This window comes from Vipera berus (genome assembly GCF_964194415.1).
Source record: "Vipera berus genome assembly, chromosome: 1".
Taxonomy (NCBI): domain Eukaryota; kingdom Metazoa; phylum Chordata; class Lepidosauria; order Squamata; family Viperidae; genus Vipera; species Vipera berus.
In genome coordinates, this window is record NC_138202.1 from 41,061,212 (window position 1) to 41,080,596 (window position 19,385).

The window sequence follows — 19,385 nt, forward strand, 5'->3', positions numbered from 1 at the left end:
AGAGGGATAGAATCAAGATTGTGTGAAGTACTAATACCACTTTAAATGGCTTGGTAAGGCCACACCTGGAATACTGTATCCAGTTTTGGTCACCATGATGTAAAAAAGATGTCGCGACTCTAGAAAGAGTACAGAGAAGAGCAACAAAGATGATTGGGGGACTGGAGGCTAAAACATATAGGGAACGGTTGCTGGAATTGGGTATGTGTAGTTTAACGAAGAGAAGGGTGAGGGGTGACATGATAGCAGTGTTCCAATATCTCAGGGGCTACCACAAAGAAGAGGGAGTCAAGGTATTCTCAAAAGCACCTGAAAGCAGGACAAGAAGCTACGGATGGAAACTAGTCAAGGAGAGAAGCAACCTAGAACTAAGGAGAAACTTCCTGACAATTAGAACAATTAACCAGTGGAACAACCTGCCTCCAGAAGTGGTGAATGCTCCAACACTGGAAGTTTTTAAGAAGAGATTGTCCAGCCACTTGTCTGAAATGGTATAGGGTTTCCTGCCTGAGCAGGGGGTTGGACTAGATGACCTCCAAGGTCCCTTCCAACTTATTATTATTATTAAAATCTAATTCCATGTTAGGATACCATTGGATGTAATCCAGTTCCTCTCGATACCCCCAAAGAAACTCAACCCTACCAAACCTGAGTTATTCTTCTAGCATGCTCCAAGCACAAAAGATCACTCATATAAACTAGCTTGCAGGGTAGCAATGGCATATTCAACAACTTATTTTTTTTCCATTGTTTAATTCATACCATCTGGTTCAAATGAAAAGTCTCAACAAGGAAGGACTCGCTAAGTTGGGCTATCAGACTGCTAGCAGTCATTTGCTCAGTTAAAGGCCTAGAGAGGTCTGCTGTGACCTGCACATATCAACTTTTTCATATGGAACTCAGAAAGAACAAAAGCCAGGATCCGATTGATCTGGGCAGATCTACTTTCAAGTTGAGAAAGGTTGTCAGGCTAGATTACGAGGAAGCTCAGGAGGTATTCCAGTATGGTAATTAGAGTTGCATTTGGGGACTGGCTATGTTTAGTTAATCTGTTCAGAACAGTTAAAAATGCATGGTTTTTAGCAAACAGTTCTTTTCAAATTGTTTGGCACATAAACTTGAATCATGCATTCAGTCTCACTAAGCCATATAGTATGCTGATGCTCAATTCCATGAGGTGTTTTTCACAACCTTTTAGTTTTGCTTAGAATTTTGGGTAGATCCAATCATTGGGATATAATGTGTGAATTCAAATGGTTGCGTTGTATTCAGTGATGCATTGTTAAAGAAAACATGGTTTAGCGTGACATGTCAGTCATGAGGTATGACTTTGATGCTGTAATGCACACAAGTATCTGGAACTAACAGTGGTGATGAAGAAGCAGTGGTTGGTGCGGTGACATCATGGTACAAACTTCACCTTTGTGGAGTGCTTCTCAGTATTGAAAACAACTACATAGATCACTGCTTTGCATTGTAATGGCCTAATACACATTTTTGTCACCTGCTCCCTCCACACATCCTGGGTCCCTAAGTGGTCCTGCCCTTTTTTTTTTACTTATGCAACATCAAGATTGTGTTTGGTTGTTTTATAGGTCATGGCACAACCCTGTTCCAATGAACATCTTGTAATCTTTATAAATGCTTAGGACCAATTCACCTATTATTCTTCATCAGGTACATATTCAGCAGATTGGTTAGCTAATTATGTTTTTCAGACCAAGACAAAATGACATGAAGCTTTACCTCATTCACACTTTACATTTCTATTTCTACTTTTTAAATATGGACATAAGCAGATTCCGTTGGGAACTCCTTGTCCAGATGTCTGTGTTTCTAGAGTAAAATAGCTTTTATATGTGTGTGCGTGTGTTTGTACAGTATGTTTGTATATATCTCATATGAAACTGTTTTAATAGTTCTACATCTTTCAAAGTACATGCTTAAGAAAACCAGAAATGATAGGGAAAAAATAGCAAATGCTTTTCAATCCTCAAGTGCTAACATAAATTTAAAATGTATTTGTCTAGGCCTATGCATTATATAGGGACGCGGTGGCTCAGTGGGTTAGGACGCTGAGCTTGTCGATCAGAAGATCGGCAGTTTGGCAGGTCGAATCTCGAGTGCCGCGTAGCAGAGTGAGCACCTGTTACTCGTCCCAGCTTCTGCCAACCTAGCAGTTCGAAAGCATGTAAAAATGCAAGTAGAAAAATAGGGACCACTACGGTGGGAAGGTAACAGCGTTCCGTGCGCCTTTGGCATCTAGTCATGCCAGCCACATGACCACGGAGACGTCCTCGGACAAACGCTCGCTCTTCGGCTTTGAAACGGAGATGAGCACCGGCCCCTAGAATTGGAAACGACTAGCACGCATGTGCGGGGGAACCTTTACCTTTTTATGCATTATATTTCTACTTCCAGTCATTGGATGCCATATGACCAAAGTAGTTGTATATATTCCACATGTCTCTATAATTACGCGTATGGATGGTTTTTAAAAGCACTTATGCATTTCATATTCATCAAATGTGCTTCCCAAACTTTAAGATTCTTAATTGCCATGGGATCTATTAGGGCTGACTACCTTGTAATGGTGACTCAGAAGTTGAATCTTGTATTAAGAGTGAACATAGTACTTCAAAAATTGGAATACTTTAATAATAGATATTATTAAGGTATTCCAATGTTTTCAGTCTTCAGAAGCCAGAGCAAAAATGTGATTGCTTCAAGAAATCATTAAAATTAATATTCAAAACAGGGACACCTTTCTTCAGATCTCTATATTGCTGCATATTGAGATATCTTTCCTGTCTTCTGCCTTCTACATTATATGTTCCTAATGCCCTGCTCTTGTCTACCTGAGTCAGTACTGCTGCCTTTCTCCCCGTTCTGATTTATTCATAGCATTCTTGATAAATTTTGTAAGCTTTTTGCCAAACATTTTTTTTCCTACCCATGTGAAATGCAGGTCAGGCTTGCATAAACATCCTTTATTTTGGTCTAGGAATTTCTTGACAGCAATACTGTAGCTGTTTCTTCAGTCCCAGCATACTGCTGCTTTATCTTCTTGTCACTTATCCGTCAATGAGCAGGATAAATGAAGAACCTACTGGTGCTTTCAGCTGTTTCACCTCCCTACCAGGGATTTTTAGTTGCAGGTAACCCCCTGAAATATTTACCCTTTTGTGGCAATTTCATTTGTCCCTTTATCTATGTACACATCAATGTAGGAATGTACAAGGTTCATTCTGCTTGATCAACCCTGGTCTCTCCACCACATCCTAGATTCATCTTCAGGAGGATGGCACACTTCTTAAGATAGCTTGTTTGGTCACAGTACACAGATGCAACTCTCCCTCACAGTAATGAGCCTTTTATTTCCATCACTGTCTGCTTTTCTACTCAATGGATAGCTTTGATTTCCTTGATCTCTATGGAGTTAAGGATCCTTTCCTCAATTCTGAAGATGTTGGGATGACAAAACTATCTCAAGTGATTAGGAGTCATTTTCCGTGCCCAGAGTATCAAATCCATTGATGAGCTCCATTGCACAGGGCCTCTTTTCTTTGTACACACTTTCTTGCCATGTAGCTCAAGAAAGAATGATTAAGCCTGTGCTTCCCAAACTTTTGCCTTCATTATCAAAAACCACTTATCAGAAAGTCACTTTTACCTAATGTAGGTAAAACACTTTAAATAAATTGAAATGTCCCTGTTGTGATTAGGTAAGGGGCTTGTGTGCTGTTGACCAAAGAAAAACCACTTTTATCCAATCATGAGAAAGGCAGGGCTAGATGAATCAAAAGTTGGAATTAAGATTGCCGGAAGAAATATCAACAACCTAAGATATGCAGAAAAGGGACACGGTGGCTCGGTAGGTTAGGACACTGAGCTTGTCGATCAGATGGTCGGCAGTTTGGCGGGTTGAATCCCAAGTGCCGCATAACAGAGTGAGTGCCTGTTACTCATCCCAGCTTTTGCCAACCTAGCAGTTCAAAAGCATGTAAAAATGCAAGTAGAAAAATAGGGACTACTACAGTGGGAAGGTAACAGCGTTCCGTGCGCCTTTGGCGTCTTGTCATGCCGGCCACATGAACATGGAGACGGCTTTGAAACAGAGATGAGCACCGGCCCCTAGAGTTGGAAACGACTAGCACGCATGTACAGGGGAACCTTTACCTTTACTTTAAGATATGCAGATGATACTACTCTAATGGCAGAAAGTGAAGAACTAAAGAGCCTCTTGTTGCGGGTGAAGAAGGAGAGTGCAAAACTTGGGTTGAAACTTAACGTTAAGAAAACAAAGATCATGGCATCCGGCCCTCTCAATTCCTGGCAAATAGATGGGGAAGAAATGGAGGTAGTGACAGATTTTATTTTCCTGGGCTCCAAGATCACTGCAGATGGGGATTGTAGCCAAGAAATTAAAAGACGCTTGCCCCTTGGGAGGAAAGCCATGGCAAATCTAGACAGCACACTAAAAAGCAGAGACATCACCCTGTCAACAAAAGTGCGTATAGTCAAGGCTCTGGTCTTCCCAGTTGCAATGTATGGCAGTGAAAGTTGGACCATAAGAAAGGCTGAGCGCCAAAGAATTGAGGCCTTTGAACTATGGTGCTGGAGAAGACTCTTGTGAGTCCCTTGGACTGCAAGGCAATCAAACCGGTGAGTCCTAGAGGAGATCAACCCTGACTGCTCTTTAGAAGGCCAGATCCTGAAGTTGAAACTCAAATACTTTGGCCACCTAAAGAGAAGGAAGGACCCACTGGAGAAGAGCCTAATTAATATATTTTTCTCATTAGAAGACAAACATAATGCACATTGGGCAGGTCATCACTGTGGCTGCCTTGGTAGGTAAGCTTTTAGGGGGATGAGTGCACATCATTGTTCCTTCCCTGATGAAATCTGTTACAAAACTCTTCCATTTCTGTGTGCTGTTCTGGGTTGCTCATTGTGGTTGTGAGTTCCTAAATGCTTTTTCCTCCTTTTGAAGTATGCTGGCTGAAATTCATTTGTGACATACAGGTAGTGCTTGACTTACAGTCACACTAGAACCTGGAATTTCGGTTGTACGTCATTGCACTCATAAATGCACATGATTAGACTCAATTTTACAACTGTTATAACTATTTTACAACAATCATAAGACAACTCACTGCAGTCATTAAGTAAATCATGTGGACATTAAGAAAACCATGGTGTTAAGCAAATCCAATATATACAATGGGTGGGTTTTTTGCTGTTTTCTGCCACAAACTGTCACAAAATGTCACCAATCATGTTCACATGACCACAGGATGCTGCAACTGGTTGTAAATGTGAGTCAATTGCCAAGTCCCCAAAATGCAGTCATGTGGTATGTACATGTTTTGGGGACTTGGCAACTGACTCACATTTACAACCAGTTGTAGCATCCTGTGGTCATGTGAACATGATTGGTGTTGTAAGTTTAAGGATAGGTCATAAGTAGTCGTAACTTTGGTCATTAAGTGACTGGTTAGAAATTGAGGACTACCTGTATATAATTGGATACTTACTAACAGCCCAAGCTATATCTGATATGTTTTGCCATTTGGTAATCACCATGGTTAGGCAAAATTATGAGCCAGTTTTATAACCTGGAAAGTCTGGTTGCATCTTAACATTTGTTCTCTTAACATTGACCCTTGGATATATGAATATTCTTACAAGGAGCCTTTCATTTACTGTTGTAAAATGTATTGTATCAAACTGGTTTCAATGAATCATGAAACTAAACAATGCAAACTGTTTATGCTGTTGCGCAGGTCCTGTTTGATCAGAATCCCCTTGGATACATCATTTTAATGAGTGTATGTTCAAGGAACCAAATCTCTTTATTAGCGAGTTAGGGCACATGTTGAAAAACTGCTGCTTGGCAACATGATTCCTGAGCACCTCATGGGAATTTTATGTTCCAATTACTGCTGCAGATGGAAGAGCTTGGACATTTCATAATGGCTGTTTTGATATTTCAAATAGGCACCAGAAATATCCAGCTACAATCTCCTTTCTGAGAGCCTTCTAATTTTCTGAGGGAGATAACATTTTTAAGGCTTTCCATGAGAGAAAAAAAGGTGAAAAGAAAGGGGAATGTGGGAAAAATAAAAGTATAAATGAGATAATGGAAATAGTAAAGCTAAAAACCAGGTCCTATAAGCAATGATTTTTTTTAAAAAATGTGCATATTTAGCCTGTAGTAAAGAATGTTAAGAGAAGAAAGAATAGTGGTCACCAAATGCTTCCAAAATAAGGTTAAAAAAATAACTGAACATTAGGAGGAACAGCCAATTAACTGTGAGCGGTATTTAAACCTAGGCTGGATGGTCCTTTAACATCACTACTGCATAAAACAGAAGTTGATCTCCATAGTCTGTGTTTATGATTCTCTATTTATTGTTCTATAGTTCTATTGACATGGAATATTTTGTAGAGGCCAGATGCATGTGCAATCCTTCTAGCGTGTGTTTAAGTTCAGCTCATAATTGTTTGTCCTTTCTATTGAAAGTCTTCATCTGAGTAAATAAATAAGAAAGGCAGGTAAGGAGCTGAGATGCAGCCTGTTTTAGATGGAGCTCCACTTTTTCTAAAGAACGTAATATGCATCACAAAGGTGATTTTGATTCCAGCACTATGGTCAGGTAGTCATAGTTAAAAGCACCATGGACAGTTTTAAGGGATGTGCTAACTATGTCCTTTCATAGGAGAAAAGAACCTATTTCTACTCATCCATATCTGAAACACCTATACAGTATAGACAAATATATTGTATAGCTGAGGAGTTCTTGGAGGCTGCCTGGAAATTACGGAATACATGTGTGTGTGCTTGTGTGTGAATGGGGATAAATGCACACATAAGTTCATGCAGGAGTTTACCACATCAGACAGTGCTAGAGGTACAGAGTATGCACAGAGCCCACTGAGACAGTCCAGCACATAGTAGCAGGATGTAAGATGCAGGCAGGAATAGCATACACCGAATGGCACATCCAAACAGCTGGCTTGCCTACAGGAACATCTGTACAGTGTGTAGGTTAGATCCTCCCAAGTCCAGATGGGAGATTCCACAGTAATTCATGGAGAATAACTGGGCTAAGATTCTGTGGGACTTCCAGATTCAGATGGACAGACAAGTATGGCCAACAAACCAGATGCCTTGGTAGTAGATAAGAACCAGAAGACAGCAGTGGTGATAGATTTAGGGGTGCCAAGTGACAGCAACATCAGGAAGAAGGAGTATGAAAAGCTGAAGAAGTACCAGGGCCTGAAGGAGGAAAGAGAGAGGATTTGGAAAGTAAAGACCAAAGTGGTCCCAGTGGTGATAGGAGCATATGGACTGTGACTCCTAACCGGGGAGAGTAGCTCTAAGAGATCCCAGAAACAACATGAGAGTCTGTTCAGAACAGTGCAGTGCTAGAAACAGTTAAGATCTTATACAGAATCTTCAAGTTACCAATACCAATCTTCCAATTACCACTCAAGATTGAAAAAGATACATACTACCCATAGGGTGAGAACGTGTAATGTTATAATAAGAAATAATACAAACTAAGAAGAATGAGACAAGAGAAAGAAAAAGGAAGAAATTTTTAAAAAGCTAAAAGTGCAAAAATAAAAAGTTAAAGAATCAAAAAGAGAAAGAAGTAGAGAAAATAATAAAAAAATATAAAGAAGTGCCTTCTGATCATATTTACACTAGTTATAAGTACAATAATTTACCGGTAAACTCTCTGTCTAAGGTTCCATCATACCTCGTATTTCTAATCCAATCTAATCATCAAAACTGTAGATCATAAATTCATTTTTTTTCTTTTTTGTGTAAAAAATCCATTAGGCCTTTCCACTCACTGATAAATATACGTAGGTATTGTCTTTCCAGAAATCAAAATAGTGAATTTATCCATTTCAGCAAAATATGCTGGCTTCACCATCCATTGTGGGCAATGTCAAATATTTCCATCTCTATGCATACAGTAATTTTGTTTCTGTGATCATATATTGAAATAAACTTCTATGACGTTTTTGCACCTGTTTATCCATTAATTCTAAAAGGAAAAGTTTTGCCTTCAGTTGCGTATTACTCTTAAAATCCTCTGTATAAAAATATTATTTGGATCAATTTTTAAGCTTTTTTTACATTTTTACCAAGCATGATAAAATGTTCCTTCATGATTTCCACATTATCTTTATATGATCTTCATAATTTCTCTGGTGTCATACTAATGGTACAGTATTTTATAAAAATGCTCTTTAAGATTATAACAATGTAAATTTTGATCCTTTCAACTACATATTTTTTCATTGTTCCATCTGCATATTATAATCAAAGTTTTAGTACACTGAAAATATCATGAATTCTTTGACCTCTTCTTCTGTTTCAAATTTAGTAAACGTTTATACATTTTAGCAATTACGTGTTTCAACATTGTTTATGGTTCTGTTTCAAATTCTGTCTTAGATTGTTCAATACCCTGAATTCTTTTATCTACTTTAAAACTTTCTGATTACTGTCAGACCACTGACAATTATGTCCCTCTGCCATGCTTCCTATTTGTTTCTGAAAACAATTCAAAGCAATGTCTGACCAAAAATAAATAAATAAATCCTAAATGGCTTCAAAGCATGTGAGAGGTCAATGTATGCCAGAAGTTGTCAGAAGTCTGTGTTTATTGTGTGTGTGGAGTTACCACAGTTCTGTATTTTCCTTTCTTAACATTTTCTGACACAGTCATAATATAAGTCAGTCAAGATATTCAGTCCAGCTATATAATTCAGAATTTGGTTTTATTCTAGAAAACAGACGTGTCAAACACAAGGCCCGGGGGCCGGATCCAGCCCGCGAAGTGGTTTCATGTGGCCCACGAAGCCATCCTGGAAACAGTGAGGGAACGGCCCCCACTGCCTTGGCCCTGGCCCAGAGACCCTCCTTCTGCCAGAGACCCTCAGATCTGTCCCACTCCTGCCCAGGCCCCCAAAGGCACCCTTGATGCGAATGATGTAGAGCTGGCCACGCCCACCCAGTAGGCCACACCTACCCAGGCCACACCCACCCACCCCCCTGAGGGCAACCGCAATGCTGATGCGGCCCTCAATGAAATTGAGTTTGACACCCCTGCTATAAAGTGAAGATCCCAGTTTTGGACAAAGGTAGTGAAATTAACATCTTCTATATATAAACCTCTTTTGTTATTACCATCAGAATCATGCTCACTTGACAGGGATCTTTTCCCCTCAGAATTTAATTTTCTAGTTTCCTAAAATTTCCTGCATTTGGAGCTGTGATTATATTAGAATTCTCTGCAATGGAGACAAACCCATTATCACATGACATTACTAATTTATCTTTTTGATTAAAATTATAACTTGTTTTATTATCCTAAGATTTCTGTGGGAGCTTGCTTTTTGTTCTCTTTACTATTTAAAGCATGAGTACCAATGTTCGTTTTATTGTTGCTGTACTTGCTGTCAGCTGCCTTGAACACTTGGAAGTATTTTCAGGTGAAAGATAACACATATTTAAAAATCAAGACAGAGAAAGCAAAATAAATTTTGATCCAGAAATCATGACATCTGGTTAACTGCAGGAAATAAGTGCTTTCAACCAATAGTTAAGCACCTTTACAAAAGTTGAACCATTGTGTCAGGACCCACCCCAAACCACGTCTTAGGAAAACAAAACTCTTGGAGTCAGTTCTAGTCCAAAAGGAATTTTTACTAGGACATGCTTGGTTGTGGAAATACAAGACAGGACTTAGTATTGCTTTACAAATTGAAACTCTATAAAGGGATCCCGGTTCAACCCCACTTCCCTCAACCCCATTTGGTCAGCCCCCATCATTTTACTTCGTGTCATCCCTTTCGTGGGGAAAAAAGGAACTTTGAATCTTTATGGTTATTGCCTTCTTCCTCTACAGAATAAACGAAGACACAGGCCAGTGCCTTCTTCTCTAACCCTCCCTTTTGTTCCCCCAGTTCAAAAGGTTCCCTTGGTCTTTGAAATAACCTAAGGCAGGCTGAATCCACATGCACTCCTCCTTCCTCGGGAGACGGCAGAATCCATGGTGGGGGGATAATGTTTTAAACATACATTTATGAATGTGATATAAATGGATTCTGACACATTGTTCTTTAGTCTCCAGATAAGTAGGGGAAATGGGTAGTAATGTGATGTAGCAAAAGGTTTTATGGCTTAATCATTTATTTGGAAAGATGTTTTAATCTCTCCTTCCCAAGTCTCTGCACTCTTTATGGGCCAGTAGCAAAACTATAACAATTTTCAACTACTGTTAGTAATAAAATATGTGCTTTAAAAAAGGAATCTCGTTCTTGAAATTCTTAGCATGCTCTGATAATGATCACAGTATAATGAATATGAAATTGGAGCTACTATTGGTCTGCTGATGTCATATAGCATATTACTGTATTATTGCTTATTGTTGACCAGTTGTTTTACTTCTATCAAGTTGACTCTACATTCTACTAGATCAAGGGTGTCAAACTGCTGGCCCACGGGCCAGATGCATCATGTGGAAGTTGCACACACCCCAGTTCTGGCAAGGGGAAAATATTTGCGATACATCGCAACATGTCATGTGACATGGTGAGTTTGACAACCCTGTACTAGATCTTCTTCCATATGCTTCATACAAGTTTTCTTTGGAGTTGATTGCTGTACTTTCCAACATGGGGCATAATTCCTAGAACAGTTAATAAGGACATCAGCTTGGAACCATACAGCAGATATGCCCAAACCATCACATTTTTATAGTTCTGAATTTCATCAGCTGTTATAGGTTGGTTGAAGCTTCATTCTTTAATTGTTCCATTTTGTATACTACCATAGATTGAAAGGCCTAGTATTTTGCACAGACAGATTCTTTATCAAATAACAGCATTGGTAGCATTAATGATAAATATGCTTGCTTATAGATAAGCATATTTATATATTTTTGTAGCAATGCTTATGCTATGTTTCTGTCAGAGACTCCTTGTCAGGACTTTGCAGGCTAAGGCAGTGATCAGTTTGATTTTTTTTATATTGTCTGTGGCAGCTATTTTTAGTTTTTGGCCAATTGATCTGAGATATTTAATTGTTCAACTTGCTCAGCCTGAGTTCTGTCAAAGTGGATAGGAGCCATCAATTTTGAATATCTCATTCTTGTCAGTGTTGATGGTTAAACGATATAGACAAGCAGCAGTTAGTTAACCTTAGGATGTCATAAGCTTTTCTTTCACTGTTTGCAAAAATCAGATGTAGCTCTCACCCCTGAAGTAGCTGATGATGATTGGGTCCTTCTGTCCTCTTCTCAGATGACCAGTCTGGCTAGGCCAGGGGTAGGCAACCTTGGCTCTTTTATGACTCGTGGACTTCGACTCCCTGAATTCCTGAGCCAGCATGGCTCAGCATGGCTGGCTCAGGAATTCTGGGAGTTGAAGTCCACGAGTCATAAAAGAGCCAAGGTTGCCTACCCCTGGCCTAGCCCAAACATAACTTGACACACCTTGTCAAATTTTTGAGGCTTTAATTAAGATAATAGTCCTTTCTAGCCAGAGATGATGAATCAGAAAAAAACTGCAGCCAGGTCAGGAATGCAGCCACTTCTGAGCTCCGCTGCTGGATTGGGATTGTTACCTCTCTTATGGCAGCAGGAATGCAATTCACAGCCCAGAATTCCACAGCAGTTCTCTCCCTCAGAACAACACTGACTCGCCCTCCAAAAACACTGCCTCTCCATCCCACTCTCAGTCCTGTTTTTCCAGCCTTTTTTATAGTCCCTCCCCATGAGCGGCCTCTTCCTTTTGCTCCTCTGAGCTGCTGGACAGGTAATTCTGCTCTCCTGCATTTTGATTCCAATTTCCTCCCCTAGAGACTGCCTCTCACTCCAAGTCCCCTCAGTCCTCCCCCTGTTCAGAGTTCCAAAGACCAGTTTCCAGGCCCCAGCAATCAGGGAGTGCTGGATAACTGACCTATCAAAGATTGACTGTTTGCAGTTGAAATTCTTTTCTGGATGAAAGGGCCTGAGCAGTTGAGAGAGTAGAGAAACACCAGCAGCCGCTGTAAGCCTTTGTGTAATTTGCAAGATGAAAATGCTGCTGATAAAGCATGACTACACGTAATATCATTAAGCAAACATTAGATCTGAGATGAACTCATCTTGTCCAAATCTGACACGATGCTGACCAGCAAAGACTTTCCACATGACTGCATCATCACAATATTAGAGAGCAAGAGAGATGCTGCTGTAGTGTTACATCAGTACATATGCCACACAGAAGGTTTTCAAGTCCATCTCTGGAGGTTTTGAAGAAAAGATTACACAGCCATCCATAATGGTTTGAGGATTCCTCCACTAAGCAGGAGGTTGAAGCTATCCAAGGTCCCTTCCAACCCTTTGATTCTATGATAGAAGGAAGTTGTTGGATATTTTGCCATTAACAAAGATGGGATTTCTCATATGCCTCCTGCAAGAGGTTATTATTTTAGATAGCACCCATTCTGCAGTGAATGCCTTTCAGAGCATTGGCCAATGGCTACTGACAGATGCTGCTATAAATTAACACTCTATTTCCATAACAGTGCGTTCCTTGAGAAATTATTGTAGTCATATATTTTGTCATAAAATTTCATTTTAAGAAAAAAATAGCCTGTTTTCTTTTGGACTAGATGTTCCTGTCCGCTCTGACTTCTTTTCTTTTCTTTTCTTTTTTTCTTTTCTTTTCTTTTTTTCTTTTTTCCCCCCTTTGAGTCAAGGTTGATTCCTGGCAACTGCCTGGAGTATTCTTCGCAGGTTTCTTGGCATGATTTCAATAGTGGTTTGCTATTACGTCCTTCTTAGCATGTTTACCCAAAAATAAGACCAGGTCTTATACTAATTTTTGCTCCAAAAGACACATTAGGACTTATTTTCTGCATAGGGCTTATTTTCTGGGAAATACGGTACTAAATGCATCCGTCTAGCTGATGATCTTAACTGGGGCTTATTTTTGGGGTGGGGCTTATATTATGAGTGTTCTGAAAAATCATGCTAGGGCTTATTTTCTGGTTAGGTCTTATTTTCGGGGATACACGGGTAAGTCAGAGAGAGAGTGACTGAGGAAATCCAGTATCTCACTGCCTAAAGTGGAACTAGAACTCATGGTGTCCTGGTTCCAGCCTATTGCTTTAACCACTACACCAAACTGGCTCTTTCTTGGATTACTTTCATAAATATCTTCCCTACAATTGACACAAATTAATTCCATAGTAATTCTTGCATTCCTCATTGTCTTTTTCCTTAAAAATTGAAACAATTATTTCCTGTTTCCACAGATTTGATATTTCCTTAAACTGCCAGATCATTTGAAGGAGTGAGTGAAGCAAATAAATTAGCATAAAACCACCAGCCTTTAGTATTTCCACAGTAATTTTATCAGCTCCAGCACCTTTCACTCTTTTTTTAATTGAGTGATTATTTCAGTGATTCTGGCTTCACATTTTTCAGTGGTTCCATCTGGCCCATCAAGAATGGTGATTCTACTACAGCAGACATGTCAAACTCGCGATGTCACGTGACATTGCGCAACATATCAGGACAGTTTTGCCATTGCCGGCAATGGGGTGGGCGTGGCTTCCGGATGACACATCTGGCCCGTGGGCCGGCAGTTTAACACCCCTGTACTACAGTGTTCTCTGTAACAGAGTGCTTGTAAAGGAGTTTGAAATACTCAAGCCAATAATTCAGTTGTTTAATTCCAAAGCACACAAAAGTGTATTCTGATTTTCTGTCATTCATGCATTGAAATTTACTTCTGAGCTGGTTTAGTATGAGATAAAGGCAACAGTATTCTTGCCAATATGCAGCCTCTTCATTCTTCTTCAGTGTTATTTCAATAGCCATTTTGTTTTGCTTTACGTTGTTTTCATATCTTTGAATATGAATGCTTGGCTTTCATTGAAAAGCCATGGTTTTGTTTGCTGTTTTTCTACAGAACAGATTTTTGCCATATTCATTAATTATTTGAGAGAAATAATAAAATAGCTCATTTTACCACTACCCCATCTCCCACAATTACTGTCTCTGTATTGTGAAGTCAGAAGTGTTTGTAAGCAATTAAGAATAAATAATACAAGTTATAAAAAATGTTAAGAGAGCACTGTTGAAAATTGTTAGCATGTTTCACATTACTTATGTATCAGAGTATTGAAAGTTGAGAAAGATAAGAGATATGAATGGTTCGTTTGTTCTATAGGTGGGGATTGATTTTCAGGATATTGGCATTCAAATACTACTTTAGACGTTGCTGAAGATAAATATTTAAAATATGCATTTATTTCGTAGACTTAAAACATGTTGAACATGGGGAAGAATTCTTATTAACTCTGCATGCTGAGCTATTAGCAGAATAAAATAATTGGTACAGTTGTCCCATACCATCATGGAAACCACAAATCATCTACTTTTGGAAGACCAGATGGTCCATTTGCAATTTTTAACATATATTGTGGGCACTCAGTAAAAAAAGATGGTGGGGGGAGAGATGGAAGGTAGCAAAATTTATAAAATAGTAGCAATGTAGGATATAGCTGAATACTCAACACTAGTTCATTTTCTATGAACTAGTGTTGAGTATCCAGCTATGTCCTACTTTGCTATTATTTTATAAATGTTTCTGCCTTCCATCCTCCCCCCTTCGAGGTTCCTTCAACCTCTGTTATTCTATTATCTGTTTTCTATATGTCTCAGCAGGTAGTAATAATTAGCCTATTGTAGGTGATCTGAGTCTTGTTTAGTATCTGAATGGGGCATGACTAGGGACTTCCAGTTCTAATTCTACCAAGAAAACTTCATGCATGCAGTTGCCAGAAAAGTATGACTGGAGATGCTTTACCATATTTAGCTTTACTTATTAATATGACTGTACTGTCTCCTCTCCCCTGTTCTGCATGACAGAAAGTTCGTAATTTTGTTTGGAATTATCCTGTAATTCTTTAGTATCAAAACCTACAATGTGATCAGAGCAATTAAAAAATCATATGGAAGAAGAAGTGTGATGGGCTCCAAGCAAAAGTCTCTGAGTACCATATTGGAGACAACTACAGTACTATATTCAACGAACATATGAGGCAGTACTGCATGCTGTACAGGTAATCCTCAGCTTATGATGGCAATTGAGCCCAACATTTCTGTTGGTCAGTGAAACATTTGTTCAGTGAATTTTGCCTCATTTTACAACCTTTCTTGCTGCAGTTGTTAAATTAAGTTAGGATCATGGTTATTAAGTGAATCTGGCTTCCCCATTGACTTGGCTTGTCAGAAGATTGGAAAAGGGGATCACATGACCCCGGGAGTCTGCAACCATCATAGATATGAGTCAGTTGGCAAGCATCTGAATTTTGGTCATGTGACCATGGGGATGTTGCAACAGTGGTAAGTGTGAAAAATGGTCACAAGTCACTTTTTTCAGTGCGGTTGCAACTTTGAATGGTCACTAAATGGTCACTAAGTAAGTTGAAGGCTACCAGTACTTTAGGACCTTTTATTAACTTTATTCAAGCCTATTGTCTTGTGTCATTTATCTCCAGACTGAATATAATGTAATACAATAGAATGCAATAGCAATCTAATATAAATTTTATCTCTAATATTATATTATCATAATTGTGACATCATTAATGCTTGCTTTGGACAAGCTCTACTGAAAACAGTTGGCCACTTAATTATCAGCAAAAGGAATGGGTATTAATCAGCTGACCAGTTTTTCTTATAGTGATCCCTGTTGGTTGAGTTCAGCCAGATTACCCCTCTGATTACTTGGCAAGCGCCCTTCCTGATGCCTTTGGCTCAGCTGCAGGAGAAACCAGACATCTCTTTTCCAGAGGCATCTGCCTGATCAGAGCAATGCAAGGGCTTCTCAGATCTCACATAGGTTCTTTTTCTAAATGAGTTTAGAACTGAAAGATTGCCACACCTGTTGTGTAAACATGGCTTTGGCAATCTTTAAGAAAGTGTTATGTGTGCCTAAAAATAGGACTAGCTCTCTCTTGAACTGTAATCCTTTGTTTTATAGAAGTTTGGTTTAAGTCAGGAAAGAGAGCCAGATTTTGCCAGTTCTATGTTGCTGGTTCCACCACAGTGAGTTCATTAGAGGTGTATCTGCCAAGGAGACATTTCTCATGGCTGTATTTTTCACTTTTTCTGTTATAGGTAGTCCTTGGTTAATGCCCATTTGTTCAGTGACTATTAAAATTTACGACAGTGCTGAACAAGGAAAATTACAGCAGCCATTGCAACATCTCCCTGATCATGTGATGGTAATTCAGGCAGTTGGCAACTGGCTCACAGTTATGACAGTTGCATTGTCCTACAGTCAATTGATTACCATTTGTGACCTTCACTGCTGACTCCTTGACCAATAAAGTCAGTGAGGAAACCAGAATGAGGTCACAAATGGCAGTTACATGATGCTGCACTAAACTATCCTGTGGAATTTGTTTAGATGCTTCTGGAAGTGTAGAAACTGGGGTCATAAATCAGTGCGATCATGTGCATTTGCACTTTATGACCACATTGCTTAACAATGACTTCCCAATCCCAATTACTATTGTTAAAGGAGGATTACTTGGAGTTCCATCTGTCCCATTCCATCAGATGCTTTCAATACTGCCTTTGCAACTGAGACTGGAAATCAGTTGTTACTGATTGTCCCTCCTGTGTTCACCCTGTGCCCAACTCCTATTTGATCACAGAGAGCAACTGGCTCTGTGGCCCATCTGACAGATCACAGACATGAAGCAAAGGCATGATATAAAGAGGGAGTGCCCACAATGTTTCTCCTGTGACCTGTCAGTGGGACTGTTTTTCTCAACATGGTTCTTTCACCTCTTTTGAAATAGTACTAAACCCCACCCAAAATAGCTTGGCCAATAGGTCATTTGTGGAAGAGAAGCAGGAAGTGAAATATCAGGGAGTGACTGGTGGTTACCTTTTCAACAAGCAAGTGATGCTTGGTGGGACTAAATATGAAGCCAACTTTCCCCTTTTTAAAACTGTAGAAACAACACTATTCCTTCCCTGTTACTGAAGCAGAATAGGTTCAGCAATTAGAACAGCAAATTTTATGTTGACCTACTTTGCTGCTGTTTCAAGAACTGCTGCTGTTTCAAGAATTGCATTTTAATATGGAATCTGGCCAAGCTCAAACATACAGCTCCATTTTGTGTAAAAAGTACAGTCTCCTAAAAAATTTACAGCGATATGATAATGGTGCCATTAAAAAAACTTCATAAAGCACAAAAGATATGGGATGCTTGACTTTATCTACAGGACATTTGTAGGACAGATAGCATTTCTAATCAAAAAAAGTAATAGCAATTCAATCTAGAAATTTATTTTATGAACAAAGATTGCTTTCCTTGACAGGCCATCAGGGACATGGCCTTTTGCGTGACTCTTGGGACAAATGTAAATTTGCTTTGCTTTAATTGACAGAACATCTTGCTCCAGTTTGGAATTTCTATAAATAGTAGAGCAAATTAAGATATTGAGAATTTAAAAAATAACACAGACTTCTGAGTTTTCATGTCATTCTTCTAAAGTGCAAAGTCAACCTACTTTCTTAAAGTAGTGACACATGCTTATAAGCAGATTCAACAGTTTGGCAACTCTGTGACTGCAGGAACTTTTCTCCTTTGCTTCCAGCAAGCCTCTTTTCCCAACCTGCATTTCACATTATCCATGTTGTTACTGCCTACCCAGCCCTAAATGTCTTCAGAAGAAGGAAGACATGATGTCAGAGGGAATACTGAAAGGTCCTATTCTCTCTCAGTCTTTCCAAAATGGTTGATCAAAGGGGAATCTTCTCACACTCTATTCAAAAGAAGCAAGGCCTTTAATGAGAGAGAAGAGCATCTCCTCTACAACAACAACACCCGTGGGTATATAAGGCGACTACAAAGTATCACAGAGGGAGGAATAAGAGAATATGCACCATAAATCAGAACTGCAGACTCTGTCCTAAGTATTGCAGCAGATATCAGGGACCTCAGCATTATTTATGCCAAGCATGGCAGCAGCACAGTTAATGGCCAAAAATAAATCTGGAATGGAATGGATTGACACCCCACAGATATCCCTAGTCACTGGATTTAAATGTTGGGGGGTTTTTTTGGTGAGATACTAATCCTGCCTACACCTCAGTTAAGTACATCTAAGGGGCATAGCCAAACATCTCTGTACTTTAATACATATTAATGCTCAAAGTACAAATATTGGCTAAGTCATGGGGGGGGACAAGAAAAGGTGTGAGTTCTGCCTTTAACTGCAGTTTTTCCCCTTCTTCACATCTTAGCCATTTTTTCATATTGAACATGAACATCTCTAGAATAGTACTTTAAATGTTCCCATAACATACAAATCTGGTAAAGAACTCCTAATAATGGGAATGTTCAAAAGTTGTTCAGAAAATCATATTTCCAACAAACATTAGCAGCCAGCCAGTGATATTCTACTGATTCCTGAAGGTTTTCTGGATCAGGCTTTGTTTCTTTGCTCTTCTAGAGTGGTAAGATCTAGAAGAACACTCTTAACTCTGTAATACAGGTTAAGATAATTATCAGTTGTGTGATATATTTCAGGATTCTGGAATGCATTTAACTATAATTAACTATAAAAAGCCAATCCTACTAAGGAGTTTTATATACGTAACTCTTTTACCAGAGAAAATTATAGCAAACTGTGTAGGTTTCTTAAAGACAGGAATAGATTTTAAATATGTATTGCGCTGACAATGGCCAAAAATAAATCTGGAATGGAATGACAGATAGGTTTTTAGAGAAAGCAGAAGCAAAATGGGTTGTTAGTTATCATTTAGATAATGTTTAGATACTGGCTTGTTTGAGAAAAAAGTTATGCATACAAATTTCAGAGCAAGCATACAAATAAAGCAATATTCTGCAGTCTTACACTTACTTTTTTAAATTGTAATTTATATATTAAAAAAGCAAAAAGTGTAAGAAAATGGAAAAATTATAAAATAGAAAAGAAAGGAAAAAGACTATGAAGAAGTGCCTTCTGATATTCTTCAATGCAGTTACGAGTATAAATATATTTTGACCCCTCTTTAAAGTTACAACATATTGTTCTGCCTTCTGTAATCTATCCTACAGAATCATCATGTCATAAGTTCATTTTTGCCATTTTTAGACAAAACTCTGTAACAGGCTTCCAGTCAGCAATAAATGTAGATACCTTTTCTGTAAACAAAGGTTAATTTTATCAGTTTCAGCAAAATCTGCCAACTTCACCAACCATTCCTTCATAATGCATAGTGTCAAATCTTTCCACCTCTGTGCATACAGAAATCTTACTTCTTGTTCTGCCTTCAGGTGC

The 19,385-nt window shown here is 38.9% G+C and overlaps 1 protein-coding gene across 6 annotated transcripts in view; it reads left to right on the plus strand.

Moving 5' to 3' along the window:
• CLMN (calmin) overlaps nucleotides 1-19,385 on the plus strand; it is a 93,384-nt gene that overhangs the window by 29,623 nt on the left and 44,376 nt on the right. Inside the window, exon 1 of one of the 6 annotated variants that reach the window (XM_081312759.1) lies at nucleotides 10,544-10,618. The exons of the other annotated variants lie outside the window; for them this stretch is intronic. The gene's annotated coding sequence lies outside the window, so the exon portion shown is untranslated. Of the gene's footprint in view, nucleotides 1-10,543; nucleotides 10,619-19,385 lie in introns of those variants that run through there. 6 annotated transcript variants of the gene reach the window in all.